Here is a 16,896-nt window from a genome sequence, read left to right as displayed (position 1 = left end):
CTGTGTATCGGCTTCAATAGAATCGCTAAAAATACACTGAGCTCCGCTTTCGAAAAGTCCCATTTATTATAAAATTTTAAACACATTTTAAATTTATGAGTTGTTTTTCTGTTAGGTTACAATATTCTTCTTAACAAAAATGATTAACAGTGATTTTTTTTAAATTTAAACATGTTTTGAGCGGTCGTATAACAAGACTAAGCCTGTAAGTCATCTCACCACTGTACTGCGACACAAAATTTATGACCTATTATTCAAACATTCGAACGCAATAGACTAATAAATTAAAATATACCTATATTCAGGTGCTATCTCGTTCGCGCGCATTTAATGTCAATAGTGTTGAAAGTCTACCAACTAGCGAGTGCACAGAACAGCGACTCGCGATAACATCATCAAAAGTTTTTTGGAATAAGTTTATTGGGCCACACATACTGAGTATGGGTAGTTTCATCCGAAACTTGAGTATACAAACTGATGACAGTATTTCCAACTCACCTCTAAGCTATACACAAGGCTGCTTTCGGTAGCCACTACAGTGACGTCCCGTAGGGGTAGGCAGATTGAGCGTCGCTTGGGGGTGGCAGTTATTCGAAGGGCGGCAAATTGAGGAAAATCATTTGGAATATATAGAAATAGCTACTTTAACATAGTAATAACGAACATATTATCTTTCCATTAAAATATTCAGCTCACTGTTTTTGTCGGATTCGCGATATGTAGTTTACTTCCATTGCCCTTCGACGTCCTTGGTAACCAGAAATGACACGTGCAGATTTGCGAATAATTATTCTGATATTTTGTTAGTAATGTATCTACACAACACATTTCTTGTATATTGTACTCATGAAAGGATGATAAAAATAATGTATAAAAAAATAAGGCGGCATTTTGGACTGCCTAGGGGCGGCATTTTATCTAGGGACGTCACTGACGCTACAACAGGTAACTAGGGTAGGTTTTTATCGAAGTATTAGCACTTGTTGTAATAATTACAATAAGTTGGTTGTAATTGTTGAAATAAGTGCTATGTTTTAACAGCACCTCTTTTAGCTGTGGTAAATTTTAGAGCGACATAGACAGTTTAGACGGCTAACTTATTGTAACAATTATAATACCTCAATACATAATATGTAATAAATAGTATCACTTTAGCGGTCAATAGTCGCCTTCTGTATAGAATAGACCCGCAGGAGGTATTTGTCGAAATTGGTCAAATTTACTTTTTGGCAACATATTGTGAAAATGCGATATTGTCACCCTTCCTTCCTAAATGGTTTGTGTTTATAAGCAAAAACAATAAACACGTCGTCTCTTTGGCCAGATTCAAAATGCGGTGCTTTATGATTACAGGGGCCTAACTACAAAAATGTATGTTTTGAGTTAGCCCCGGTTTTGATAATGCAGTATTAATGGGAACTGACTTACAATACCAGGTTTGGTAGCACTTTTAAACTAGGGTTCGCTTTATTTTCTTAGGGACTCAAAGCGTGCCGACTGTCTCCAAACATTAAATGCGCGTTATATCTACGTGACAATACATATTATGAGATAGACGTAACCATTGAAAATAACGTATTCTTTAACACGCGTTTAAGTTTATCCCATATTTTTCCACACTCGAGATCTGAATATACCACACCCAGTAGGGTAGGCCATTTCCCATTAATTTTGTGTTCCCTGGCCGTAATCATATTTATTGGTGACACAAAGCTCTAGGTATGTCATACATATATGTATATCCATTTTCAAGATATATTTGAGTAAAGTGTGCTTTATTTAATGATTTCATAATAGCAAAATCTTTATTTGCGTTTATCTCAAAACTGTGCTATTGTAGATAGGCCCATAATGATCATAAGCCTCCGAATGTACCTATGGTATTTACCAAAATGACGTCTTCTTTTGCGATGACGTGATTGGCTAAAAAGAAATGGATTCGACGCTGTTTGAAAATAACCCTGCTGGATTATTCCCATATTTAGTAGACTTCTGAAATTCACATAATGTCAAGCACTCTTTAAATTGCATTACAATGTTCACTTGATTTCGATTAGGGGCCGTCCACATAATACGACGTCACACGATGTTGGCTATTTCTAATTTTTAATATTATTTATCCTTAAATCCCCAATCCCCAATATTGTGTTATCAGATCCTATTATATTTTATGTTTACTATGTGACGTCACATTTTCTCTGACCCCCCTGCGCCTTCGACACAAATCATCACATTATATCAGACCCCCTCCCTAGAGCGTGACGTCATTATATGACGGCCCCTAGGCGTAAGAAACAAATGAATTCTATTGTTGAGCATAAACATTGAATGGTTTTTACAATGTTACACGAATTTCAGCACTGTAAAAAAGCATTATATTGCTACCTATCAATTAATAATTGAATAAATAATAATATTCTAAAATGTGACCATTTATGAATGGGCACAGAAATAGCTTAATTCAACCCTGATGATAAGGATAACGATGAGTGCTAATTATTAATATTAGTACGAAAATTCACACACAAAGGCCATACCACAAGTGGCAACATGATTTTATTGGTCATCATTGTTGCATGAATGATGTAATATATTTTTAATCAAATGTAAAAATGACATTATTTTTAGTAATAATTATTGTTTGATAACAAAAATATGCAAGTAACACGCACGCGATCAAAATCATTTGTTTTACATTTTAAAATAGTTAAACCTTATTCAACTGTTTATGGGTACCTAACAGATTTGAGTACCTAACAGATTTGATGTCTTCGTGAAAAGAAGCGATTCGAAGCTCTGTTTTGGAGGACATTGTACATAATATATAGCTGTACAGCTGCGAATTGCGGATATCTTTGAGAATGTCGACGAATTATTGAAAGGTGCTCTGGCGGTAGCGACGTCCCTAGACAAAATGCACCCCTAGGCAGCGCCAAAATGCCACCCCATTTTTATACAGTATTTTTTTATCATTCTTTCATGATATCTAACAATATCTAAGAAATGTGTTGTATGGATAGATACATTCATAATGATATTACAGAAGAAATCAACAAAAAAATCATGTCTGCGAATAAATGCTACTTTGGCCTGTTAAGACATTTTAAGTCCCGCTTACTATCTCGCCGAACTAAAAGCACTCTTTACAAGACACTTGTAAAGCCAGTGCTCACCTACGCATCGGAAACCTGGACATTAACTTTGCGAAATGAATGAGCCCTGAACATATTTGAAAGAAAAATTCTAAGCCATATATATGGACCGATCAGGGACGGCACCAATTGGAGGAGAAGATATAATGCTGAGCTCTACGGGCTGTACGAAGATTGCAGCGCAGTTCAATCAATTAAGATTGGGAGACTGCGATGGCTAGGTCATGTGCACTGTATGAATGACAATGAACCGGCAAAGAGAGTGATGTTCAGCAATCCAGGAAGAGGCAGGCCAAAGATTCGCTGGTTGGATGGAGCTGCCAGTGACTGCCGTATTCTGAGGGTACTGAATTGGAAAGCGGCCACACTGGATAGGGACAAGTGGAGGAAGCTGTTGGAGGAGGCCAGGACCCACACCGGATTGTCGCACCCCTGATGATGATGATGTATGGATACATTATTAACAAAATATACCCATACCTCAAAATCTTATTTAAATGCCATCTCTACTTCAACAGACAATATTGCGAGTCCACGGTTTCAGATACATTTGACAACAACAACTTTCAAAACTCGCGAATCACTGGCAAAATATTTGGATAAATTAATTAGGTAAGTATGTACCTGCGTTGTATTAATACTTATAAAAGAATTTAAATTTTGTGAATTCGCAGTGATATAATATATACCTACCTATAACAGTTATAATTATAGTGGTATCAAACGTTATTAATTGATTCTGTTTCTGGTGAACATAATATACAACAAACTGATAGGTAACTGTTGAGATATCTTTGGAAATATGGGATGCATCTATAAATTTAATTTCACACCACAAGTGCTGACACATTTTAAGTTTGTTTATTGACTCTATTCATGTATTCAATAGATATATTGTATCAATTCTTCTTCTTCTTCTTTGGCCATATCCGCCCCTTAAGCCTCAATTACATTGAGCTTCTTTACGAGCTGTGTGTTGGCGAATTTATAATCTGCCTGTAAAGTCGCCCAGTGTAATCATCGAACAAGCTAACGTGTTCGATGATTACACTGGGCGACTTTACAGGCAGATTATAAATTCGCCAACAAACAGCTCGTAAAGAAGCTCAATGTAATTGAGGCTTTTAAGCGCGTTGACACGGTCCAAGTACACTTGGACCGCGTCCTACTCATCCAAGTTAGCTTGGAAAGGAATAATTAGTATGAAGCTGTCTCATACGAGTGCGCTTGGATGGCACTCGGTCCAAGTGTACTTGGATCGTACTTGGACCGTGTCAACGCGGCTTTAATTGAAGCATATGGACACCACGCGGCGTTTCCAAGAATCCCTGTCGCTCGCCAGTCTTCTTACTTCGTTCCAGGTCAAACCGGCTCCGCCGTATACATTCTGTATATAGTATTTAGCGACCTTCCAGGACGCTGGAATCCAGTCGGCTTGAAGAACAGGCGAGCCAGGTTGATGCCAGAAGAGAACCTCAACCTGGCTCAACCTGGATCAATACAAGGAAGCAAAAAATAAAACAAGACAAGTGGTAGGTCGTGTTTCCTACTACTGAAAAATAAATTTAATGGTAAACGGCTACATTCGTTTAAACTTAAATAGAATTTCGTTGGGTTTTAAAAAAAATGTTTGTTTATGGAAAAAAAATGTCAATGGTGTTCTATATTCAAATAAATTTGTCGTTTTGTTTTCCGCGTCAAAAGTCAATTATTATTAATTGACATTGCATTATTTTGTAAAAATATAAACATATTATAAAATGTTCTTGAACGGGATCAATGATTTTGTTTCACTTCCTCAAGGAATAGACGAACTTTTGACGGACATTACTAGAGAGGTACGATCCTATCTGAGTCTAGTTGGAATCCAATTAGAAATCTATGTGTAATAAATAATATCTACTTATGTATAAACAACACAACCTTAAAATTATTTTTTGTTATGTCCTAGGTCCTGAGAGAGCAGCCGACGGAATTATATCAATTTATTTCATCATATTTAGACAATTTATTGCACTCAAGGGAAAATATAAAAACTGCCTACAAACTCGTTCAAAAATTGAAAACTCAACTCAATGCCGGTGGGTACCTACTTATTTGAGATTACATGTAAATTTCACGATATCACAGCTTTCCGTGAGCAGTCGGGCCGGAGAAAGATGGCTGTATTGCTGTATAGCATTGAGATTTAAAAAAAATGAAGCGTTGTTCGTGGAACATTGCAGACAGTAATGTTCCAATCTTATTAGATTCAATAAGAACATTAATTTGATATTTGATAGGTAGGTACGACTTGATACTTCTGAGCACCTACTTTTAAATCACTTACCTACATATTTTCTTCTGTATTTCCTTTGTATTCCGGTGGTTTTTTATCACCTACGTATCTTTTAAAGTGTTTTATTTAGACATGAATTTAATCTCATTGCTATACGGCCATCGATTTCTGATACAACAGCTCACGGTGAACTGGGGTACGTACAATTTCTGGACACGGCTATTTGAAGGCACTTAACGGAAAAGTACGAGGCTTGCAATTTGACGCATTTTTTTGATAATTAAGGGCGGGCATGCTCAGCGTAGGTCAAAATGGAGCTTTTATTGCATTTTCAAAGCATGATCCTGGACATTCTTTAAACGTTGTAGATAATCTATTTATATAATTTTGAAGCCTTATTATCCTTTATATTTATTTTAGTCATCAAATGACTGCATAAAGTATTTTTATTACATACAATAGTATTCTTTTAAACCTCTCGCACTAATGTTTTAGAATATAGTCATATTTCAGAACATGCATGTGCACTGGTGTTAAGATTTTTTACATTTATCAATTTTTGAACGCATTTATAAAACCATTAGTATAATTTATGTCGACATTATTATAGTGAAATATTTACGATAAAAAAATATATTGATAATCTCTGTGATCCCAAATTTGACAAGAATTAGGCATTTTATTATTCAAAAAAATGGGCAAGATTAACACATTTGAAGATAATTCTAAAGATACTAATTATAAGCTATGTCTTTGACCATTGACCAGATAGATGTAGTTTTTCACCTGTTCGAGCTGAGTGCCATTGACGAGGATTTCTTTTTGGCCCGCAAAGCAGTTGAACATGACTTTCGTCTTTGTTACATTTATTTTCAAACCTACTTTGTTGCTTACTTCAGCGAGTTCCTGCATTCTGCTTTGGAGGTCTTCTGATTCTTGCGAGAAAATTACTAAGTCATCGGCAAAACGCAGATGACTCAGGTATTCTCCATTTGTCATTCCAGTCAAGTTGCCTGAATTAAGTCTTCAAGGGTAGCTGTCTATTTAGGGATTATGACAAAACAATCCAATAATTTACATAATATAAGAGAAAGGGTAATTTAAAACTTGGGTTCTCATTTCACTAAAACCAATAACACTGTCGTTTTACTTAGCAGGGCAGTATTGATATTGATACCAGATGAAGATCTCCCACAGGAGACCACCTCAAAGGGCGGACCGAACCATCAACTTTCCCAAAACACCACAGCCTACGTCCACTCTTCGCGGTTCTCGCAACCCTCGGCCGAGCAGAGTTTGCCCCTCTGAAAACACAGAGACGCGGTCTGTCGAAAACGGCCACGTTCAGACCACCATGCCACCATCAGACCAACATGAGCGCCATGACGCCGCGGATCCGACACTTGGTTGCGCGCGGAAAGCTCTCTCCTCTCTCTCTTGCCTCGGACGACGAAGAACAAGCATCTCCAACCAAAAAGACCGCGTCTACAACCCACCGCCAACGACAATACCCTGGATAACGATATAATAAACTCCTGCCAGCATCGACAACGTGCGTTTCTCTCAATTCCACCCCGCTTCTGGCCTGCTAGTGATACGGCCTTCACCATTCTCCTCGACACAGAAAGACCGGTATCAATATTAATGGTTGTAATTATCGCATTCATTTCATCATTTGCCGCCCCTAAGCAATGCATGGCCTGCCTATCCCCACGTGACGTCACTGACAACTTCGAATGGCTTTTGTCGTACCCATGGTGCCAGGGCAGAATGATTCCAATACCCACGCCAACTCTATATCAGCAACAGTCGTACAATAGTTTTAATTATAATATATTTCAATTTTCAGATGAAATGGATGCACTTATGATGCAAATTAAAGCAGATTTTGGAGAGAGGATCAGTGAGAATTTAAAGCTCATAATATCGTCAAATTCAGATCCTCAAATACTTTTCAAGATGGTAAATTTTGTAACATAATAATATCTATTATCCAATTCAATAGAACCACATCTGCATTTTTACAGTTTCGAGAAAATCGCATTTGAAGTTTTTTCAAGTACAGTCGAACTTGGTTATTACGAGGAAGATGGGACCGACTAAATTTGCTCGTTATAAGCATCACTCGTTATATCAGAGAATAGGTATTTTTAAATGAGCGGTCACATAACACAAAGTCGCATATCAAACAAAAATACACAATACAATTAAAATTTTTCCCCGAAACAAGCATGGCATTCATAAACTACAAAAGAAGTTGTTTATTGTAATGAATGCTGGTAAGTACCTACTGACTTCAGCTTGGATTTTTTACATGCAATTTCAACCATATGCGTGGATACTTTTTCAATGTTGTCGGTGAAAACACCAATTAGGTAGTTAGACACCTAGCTAGTGTCATATAAACGTAATCCGATCCCGGTCAGATTTTATTGCTTAAGCCTCAATTACATTGAGCTTCTTTACGAGCTGTTTATTGGCGAATTTAAAAGCGGGCGATTCAGCTACTGCGATTTGATGATTACACACAAAACTTTCCATTCGCTGAGAAGCCACAAGCCAGCGACTATATTGACGGACCGTAGTTCGTTTTTTTACCGGGAGGTTGGTACTGCGCTCTAATGCGCAGACGCAGTAGGCCCACACGCCGGCGTGTAGCGTGTAAAGTTGACCGGCTTTCAACTTTTCTCGGTAGAGTGTTTACAACCTGCTTATTAGCTTAATCGATGATTACACTGGGCAACTTTACAGGCAGATTGTAAATTCGCCAATAAACAGCTCGTAAAGAAGCTCAATGTAATTGAGGCTTTAGGGTGGAAAATGTTTGCTCAGTATACCCGAGAAGTAGCTCGTTATAAAAGTGAATAAATGTATGGAGAAAATCATAAACTAAAATGTTAACGAATGTTTCCTCGTTACATCCGAGATCTCGCTATTTCCGTGATTGTAATAACCAAGTTCGACTGTATCATATTTTTTTAGATACTGAAAAATATCCCGCATACGGGAAAGCTAGAGGGATTATCAGCCGCAATCCGTACCATGAAATTGTATGAAGAAAAAGTTAATACTACCCAGTGACGTCTTCATAATCCAATTGCAAAAAAAATAAAGAACCTGCTGTGGGTGTAACTTTTTAGCAGGTAATGCTTAACGAAAATTATATTAATTTCAAATTGTATAAACAATAAAAAAAAAATGTTAAACTGTTTTAAAAGTGTTTTTGTCTACTTACCCTATCCACACCACAGCCACAAAGCATACTACAAAGTATTGTCAACAAGAAGTCTTCTAGTGACGTACCTGTCATGGCGGCAATGCGTGCTAGAGGCGTGTTTAGCTCTTCTTTTAGATGCGACCCCTTTTCTTCTCCACAATAAACCAAAAGTTAACTATTAATAATTCTAGCATCACTCCTGATCATTATAAGCAGAGCGTTGCGAGCGGACCCTTTTTTGAGTTGCTCCGCTCCAGCTCCGCTTTGGGACCTAATACTCTAATACTAATCCGCTCCTCTCCGGGTAATAAGTATTATATGTATAGAAATGTTTAAAAAATAAAAAAATAAGTAGTTTTAAAATAATCATCATTTTCATTAATTCTATCAAACATAATTCCGGCAGCAAATCGTCTTTCATTATTTGCCTCTTCTGTCAAAAAAGTGAGGTTATTTATCACTCGGCAGTGTTGCCATATTTCAAATAATTCCAGTGTTGCAAAGTATCAAAATATACTATTTTCATTGGATTTTAGGACGAAAATTTAATAATAAAAAAAAAACACCCAGAGCAGTGGAGTACTACAAATTTTCGGTGCTCCGGGTAAAATCTCATTGCTCCAGTACTCTGTGCTCCTGCTACGAGCTCCGCAACAACGCTCTGGTTAAAAGACATATTTTTATTATAAAAAGCTTCAAATTATGTAAATTGACAGATCCGTATGGGGACAGTGGGTCGATTGTTTGGGCTCTGCATCAGTTGAAATATGACTTTATGGTGGAGAGAGTTCAAAAGAAACTTTCGAGACTCCTTTATTTGAGGTTATATGGATACTATCCGTGGTTTTATCCAACTGGCTTTCTCTTAGGTATGCTTACATACTGTAGTTTATATACTAGAAAATATCAATATTTAGCCACGTATTTTTTTCGATTTATACGTGTAAATGAGAATTCTGCCATTCTTGGCAGTATTGACTTGTGTTCCTGATAACTATCTTAGAAATCGGGAGCATCAGTTGTTAATTCTCCCGAGGAGCAGAACTAACCTGCCATTGGTGATGCCCATTGGGATCAACAAAATCGCTTTGGATGTTGATATATTCCACTTAAGAGGATAAGCATAGGTGGACGTTGTTTTATAAATTCTTAAAATAGGGTCCACTTAGCTCATTCGGTGTCCTTCCATACTTTATATTTTTTTAATTATTTTTGTACCTTTTACTTTACTTTTCATAATGTTTTTATGATACTGCATATATTTATTTTTTCTTTACTGTTTCTTTGTTTTGAAACGTCATGTTGTGAACGTCGAAATTTATAATTATTTGTAATGTTCACGGCGTGTAAAAATAAATAAATTTGAATTTGAATATGAAATGATATCTGCCATCATTCCTCATTTGAAAAGGGAAGTGCGATTAGCGGCACTGTAGGGGATTGTTAGTTCACAGTTTTAACACATGTGGGTCTATTCTATGCTTATCGACCGCTAAAGTGATAAAGTGATAAATATTATCAAACTTAGGGTAGGTTTGTATCAAAATATTAGCACTTATTGTAACAATTACACGAAGTTGATTTTTATTGTTGCAATAAGTGCTATATTTTAACAGCACCTATCTTGCTGCTGTTAAAATATTGCACTTATTGCAACAATAAAAACCAGCTTCGTGTAATTGTTACAATAAGTGCTAATATTTTGATACAAACCTACCCTAAGTTTGATACTATTTATCAATTTAGTGTTCGATAAGTATAGAATAGACCCACTGGACAAGAAGTCTTGTTCGACAATATAAATAGAATACTTACGAAATTGGAAATGTTTAGAAATAAAAAGATTTATTTTCTTTTATTTATTTATTAACTAAATATAATAAAATATAAGCATCAATGATCAAAAAGTTTCTCAGTTGAACAATCACAACTGACACTGTACAAATTATGTTATTAAATTTTTAATTACCTTTATTAGTGATTAATTATTACTCCAATGTACAGAACAAAAATTTGACAGTAAAAATTTTGCAACAATATTATTATTTTTGGCCTTAGGTATAAAGTTATTACACTGCCAATAAAATTACTCTTATTAAAGTACATTGTGAGACGATCGATCAATATTAGTAACAGGTTTAAACTTCCATAGCATCGACGGGAGCTAATCTTATGCAGTAAGCAACCTTTGAACCAATTTACCATTAATGTTTACATATATATATATCACAATTATCAATAGATTTTTTAAATTATAATAAACAAAATGAAAGGTTCTTTGAAATTATATGTAGATGCTTAAAACAATTGCAACACCACAGTAACTGTCAATGATAACATAATACAATTGTATTTAAAAGAATATACCATCAAACGACTGGATACTACCAAGAAGATTTGCCGGGTTGATGATATTATCAATGAGTAGGTTTTAGACGAGCCAAAAAGCCAACAGAACCTATTGAATGCAAAAAACCTGCATACTTTGAACATATTTTCAATGTTGAAAAGTATGATTGATTCTCTCAAGAACATAAACAGTAAATGTATGTGGAAGGAAAAGTGGTTCAATGTCCAAGGCATTGGTGATCTGCTACACATAGCAATTGGTGGGCAGTCTTTGTGTATTTTTTTATCATTCTCCGTTTTGGCTCGATTGTTTTCCTAGCATTAATGACTTACAAAACAAAAGTCGGGGTACACTGAATACAAAAATTTTAAATTATCTTTTAAACTACTATTAACATGCTTCTCCGCAATATCTTTTTCATGACAGTTCTCGTGGTGTTGAAATTTTTTTCAACTTGAATAAAACTTATCCCTTAAATTACAAAGAAAAGAAAAAGAACAGCATTAACTCATTATTATTAAATCCATTAAAATTAACTGATTTTTCATTGATTATTATCTCTTCTCTAATTGCCCTACATTAAGTATTACAGAATAATTTTTAATCCACAACAAAATTTTAATGGAACTATTCGTAATTCAACAAAACATAATGTTCTTGAGTATTTAAAAATATTTTTATGTACAAAATGTGCGTATATCTAGCATTAAACATTTTTTCATAAAATTTTCTTGGCATATATATTTTATAAAGTGGAGAAAATTTCTGCTGCGCTTTTTGATAATGATTGTTTATTATATATTACAAAAATCATAAACTTACCAAGTTAATATCATTCTAACTATGTTAAAAAATTAACTTCTTAAAATAATTGGCATTAAATATTATATAAACGCCGTTTAAAAAAAAAAGATTTATTATTGAATAACTACGCAGCTAATCGGAAATCTTGTTTCTGTTTAGCAAAATACAACAGTTAGTTATGTAGTAACAATTGATTTCGTTTTTTAATAAAAAAAAAACGGCTCATTCTTTTATCAACAGACAAAATAATTATATGATTTGTTTAAAAATAATACGCTAATAAAAGCATGCAACTTAACAATAATTATATATCATAATGATAATATAAAAAAAAAACAGTTATCTAAATATGCAAGCATATTAAAGGGCTTAAAAATTAAATAAATAATATCATTTATGTATAAAAAAATTAAAAATATGAAGGTAAATCCAGCCAAATACAGTATAAAATTTATTAGCCTTCATAAAAAATGTAATATGAAAAATCACCAAGCACCCTCAGTCAACAACGTTTGACGAATCAAGAATGACTTTTAAGTGATGTTTATATCGAACAAAAGGCAACATTTTATAAAATTGAAATAATATACCTTACAGGCAAAAAGAACAGAATTCATTAAAAAATGTGATTGAAGTCATTTGCATACATAAGAATCATTTGTATATTTTTGAAGGTTGATTTAATTGTTGAAAAAAATGATTGGTAAGGGGCATATGGGCCTCCACAGAGTGAAGGTATATGAACGCTTTACCTACAGCTTTCGCCAACGTAGCGTAATAGAGTAGCCATGCGTTATAAGCCGCACACGCCACATGCAACTTTTGCATCACCAAATGTTTGAATTTTTAAGTTGGGTCTTCTTTGAAGGTCAATCATAATGGAATCATAAAAATGACATTCTTTCAATGAATGAGCATTTGTTTTGAAACATCTGGGGTTTTTTTTAATGTCATTAATGAAGAATTCATCACAATAAACAATCTGTTGTAGATAAGTGGATAAAAACCTTTTGAAATAGGTATTTAAATTTAAATCACAAAATACATTTATTCAACTCCAGAGTGATAAACATTGTAATGCTGTTTTATTTGAAACATTGACGTATTTTAAATATTTCCTGAAAAATTTGGTAAATTCAATGTTTATATATTTTTTAATTTTTATTATGCGTTAGCGTACTTTACACAGTTTTTGCGTTAGGTATAGCAGCGGTGAAGGGTGGAGGTAGGCTGTGGACATCCGACATAAATAGTGCACACCAAACTTTATCAGTCATACCTATTTGTTTTCATTGAACTAATAATACAAATTGCAGGTGTTAGTAACCATAATAGATAGGAGAATATTTTTTAAATGAATCTTAAAAACTAACCAAAACCATTTACAATTTGTATTCTTAGTTCAATGAAAACGAATGAGTATGACTGACAAAGTTTTGTGTGCATTATCTATGTTGGATCACCACAGCCTATCTCCACCCTTCGTCTCTGAGGTATATTGTTAATTATTATTAAACCATCCATCTAAATATAGTTACAATGACAGCTGGTTCATTAGACGCATAATCTTAATTCACATTATTTTACGTAATCCGTTCCTCACATGTCACCGATACAATGAAAACTATGAAAACAATAGAATCTTATACATACTTAAACGGACAGTGCATTCCATATCAAAGTAGATTAACCCTAAAAAAAATAAGGATTCATTTAAGGTGTACGTCTTAGACAAGACAACACATCTTTGTCTATGACCCACTCACAATGGCACTTTGCAGATTCAATGCGAGGACACATTTGAACAAATGACACGATATCTCACATTATAATATATAGCGTAAAAAATAGTACAGTTGAAAAGTTTATGCAGTGGACTGAGAAAGGACACGGCGGAAACAATGATAACTTAGAACAAACACGTCTTAAAAATGTACAATGTGTAATAGCTTTGTCAACGTCAACAAAGCCTCCTTTGATTCAAAAACTCGTGTCCGGAAACTTGTACGTATGCAGTTCGCCGTAGCAAACTTCACCGTGAAATGTTGTATCGGAAATATAATATGGCTGTATCACTGCCAGCTACGAGATATCTCATCAAATGATCCAAGTTCGCTACGCCAGATACGAGATATCTCGGTAGTATCAATAATTTGGTCAAATCAAATAATTCCAAAATAGGACACATTCTGACATCTATCGGAATGTTCCTAAAACATTTTAACATATTAGTGAATAATTTTACCATCAATTTACCTTGAATTTTGTCAAGTGTTACAACTGAGATTTTTGAGATGTCGTAGTTTTATCATATTTTTTTCGCAAATCATATTTGGCCTGTTAGGTACTGCCAAGACCTTTTTTACAGCAGCCAAAAGGAGACCGTCCAACCTCTTTGGGTCGTATAGTACAGACATAAAATTCATGTCTAAATAAAACACGGTTTTTGTCGGTATACACTTTACAGGAAACCAGCAGCAAACCAATTTTGAAAATACCCGATATACTGGATTATTTGTTTGGTTTTCATTCTTGAATTCATGAATTTTGCCAAAATCAACTATGAAAATTGAATTAATGTTCATATTGAATCAAAGAAAATTGGAGACCGTATAGTATACGGTCATCTCTTTCCGATAAGAAAGCTCACGGCGAACTGTGCCACGGTGAATGTTTTACGTACAAGTTACATGCAACCTCAAAAACTAGATACAACGAAGCCACGCATTTTTTAAATATAATTGTCAGAAATTTATTGCTAGCACGAAAGTACATAAAAACATTGATGGTCATTGATGGGTCAGCCACGTGACATGTATGAATGTCCAACCACTGACAATGAACATATATGCCTCACCAGCTGGAGGAAAGCGGAGGAGTCTACCGCGGGCTATAGCGCTAGAAAAGAAGAAGCAAGCAAGTGGTGGAATTTTACAATGCAGTCTACTAGTTCTTTAGTAAAATTCGCAAACGGGACACATTCCTCACAATGAAAATATTAAATGATATTGGACATGTTTGTTGCAAACCGAGGCCGACTATATTCAGGTACTGCGAATTACGATGGCAGTGCTAGTTATTGATCATCTTAGAATGCAATGCGTTAACCTGTTGGCAATAAATGAAGAGAAATTTTCAATTGCATATATATCAATATGCGACAATGATCATTTTCTACAACATTTTACCATATTGCATTCGAAGTATGAGCAATAACTAGCACTAAGGCCCGACTACAGAGGGCCTTGTTATAAACACGAATCCCAAATAGATATTGACATGTTATAAAAATATATTGTAATATAAAACAGTACTTTTTTTTTATACACCTAGCTTTTTCGTAGTACAAGAATGTATCCCAATTCCTATTGTTACTTTTGCCTCTAACAACAAAGTAAAATTCTCAAACACATCCTACTTCATTAAGTGAAACATTACTGTACCCAAAATATTTGGATTATGAAATCCAATTCCAGTATTCACATATTGCAAGCGGTATAAGTCAAACTCATCTGTATTTGTGGCTTTTATGGTCTCAGTGTTTTAAATGTTAGGTTTATTTACCAAATAATCCATATCATAGATTTACACTTCAAAGCCAGAAATTAATGAAAAAAAATACAACATTAATTAACCTTCAAATAAATTATCATCACGTTATGTGCGGTCACAAAACGGGAAAAAAGTGTGTTATGTCGTTTTTCTTGGTGTTTAAAATGTTATCATACTGATGCTCCCATCCCGTAGCACATTTTAAACCTTTAAATTAACATTGTCAGTTCTGAACAACAATGAGGTCACCTCACGCATATCGCGCTAGTCAGTGAACGTTTTTTCTATTATCTGCAGGCCTACACACTTTCGACTCACATCATTCTTTGTTTTTAGTGGTTTTCTCTATGGTATTTTCTATTAAATTATTATGGATTTCTGCTGTTTACGTCTATTATCTATGGTTTGCAGGTCGGCTTCCGTTCAAAATATTATCTATGAATGCAATATTGCAAGTTATTTTAACGTACGCACACGTAGAAACTGTTAAGATTAATTGAAATTAGCATGGATAATAATTCAGAATACTAATACATTAGAGTTGGCACTCTACATCAATGAATTTATAGAGATAGTGATCATTCAAAATATTCTGCGGAATGATGAAACCATAAGACTAAATTTGTCGCAGTGACAACACATAACATGATGATAATATTATATTTGAAGCATTAAGGTCAGTATATACTGAGTTTTATTTGTTTGTTCTATAATCTATGGTATGAATGTAACGTAACCTTAATGATGCAAAATCACCTAAAGCCATTTTGTCTCTTGAAATATTTTTTTATTTTAGTTCAGCAATAAATTGAAGATTTAACTAAACAGTAACGGGTTGGTTATTGCCGTGAAATCAGGCAGGTCAGATATATTATAATATAGTATATAATTGAAATTCAAAATAAAACCATTACAATAGACAATTTTCAAACATTCAATTATTCACATCGCTAAAAAAATATCTATGACAAATTATGACCATCATGAGACGCGTAAGAAATACATTAAAAATTAAACTAATACACTTGTAAAGTAGTATACAATAGTATATCGTAGTATTTAAGTGGGGATCTCATATCTTATCTACACTGCGTATTTATAACTTGATTGCCCATGATTGCTTGCATTGAATATTAGTAATAATTACCGATATATACAAAAGATTTCAAAATTTATGATTACAAGCATAGAAATTGGTAGGTTTGATATGATTTAAAACTAAATGTAATCGTATCAGGTAAAACTCATTAAATACAGTAATAATCTATTGTACTAGAGTTTTATCTCCGATACGAAAACGTTTTGTGAGTGTAAAATATGTATAATAGATGTTTACAGTCAGATAATTTGCACAAATTGACTGAGTTAGCAGATTATCATTGCGTCTGAACAGAAATCTGCGGCCTACAGTTTGGCTTGTACGTAATCTGCGCTTGTTTGAAAATAAACAGAGGTCGGTGGTGATGACTGACGATAACTGAAGACATAAACGCTGGGCGTATGCGTATTTTCCGAAAGTAATTGGAACTTGACCACGACTTGT

Source organism: Rhyacophila brunnea, unplaced genomic scaffold (genome assembly GCF_057557595.1).
Source record: "Rhyacophila brunnea isolate RB1 unplaced genomic scaffold, BYU_Rbru_1.0 scaffold_19, whole genome shotgun sequence".
Taxonomy (NCBI): Eukaryota; Metazoa; Arthropoda; class Insecta; order Trichoptera; family Rhyacophilidae; genus Rhyacophila; species Rhyacophila brunnea.
Note: the sequence above shows the minus strand (reverse complement) of the source record.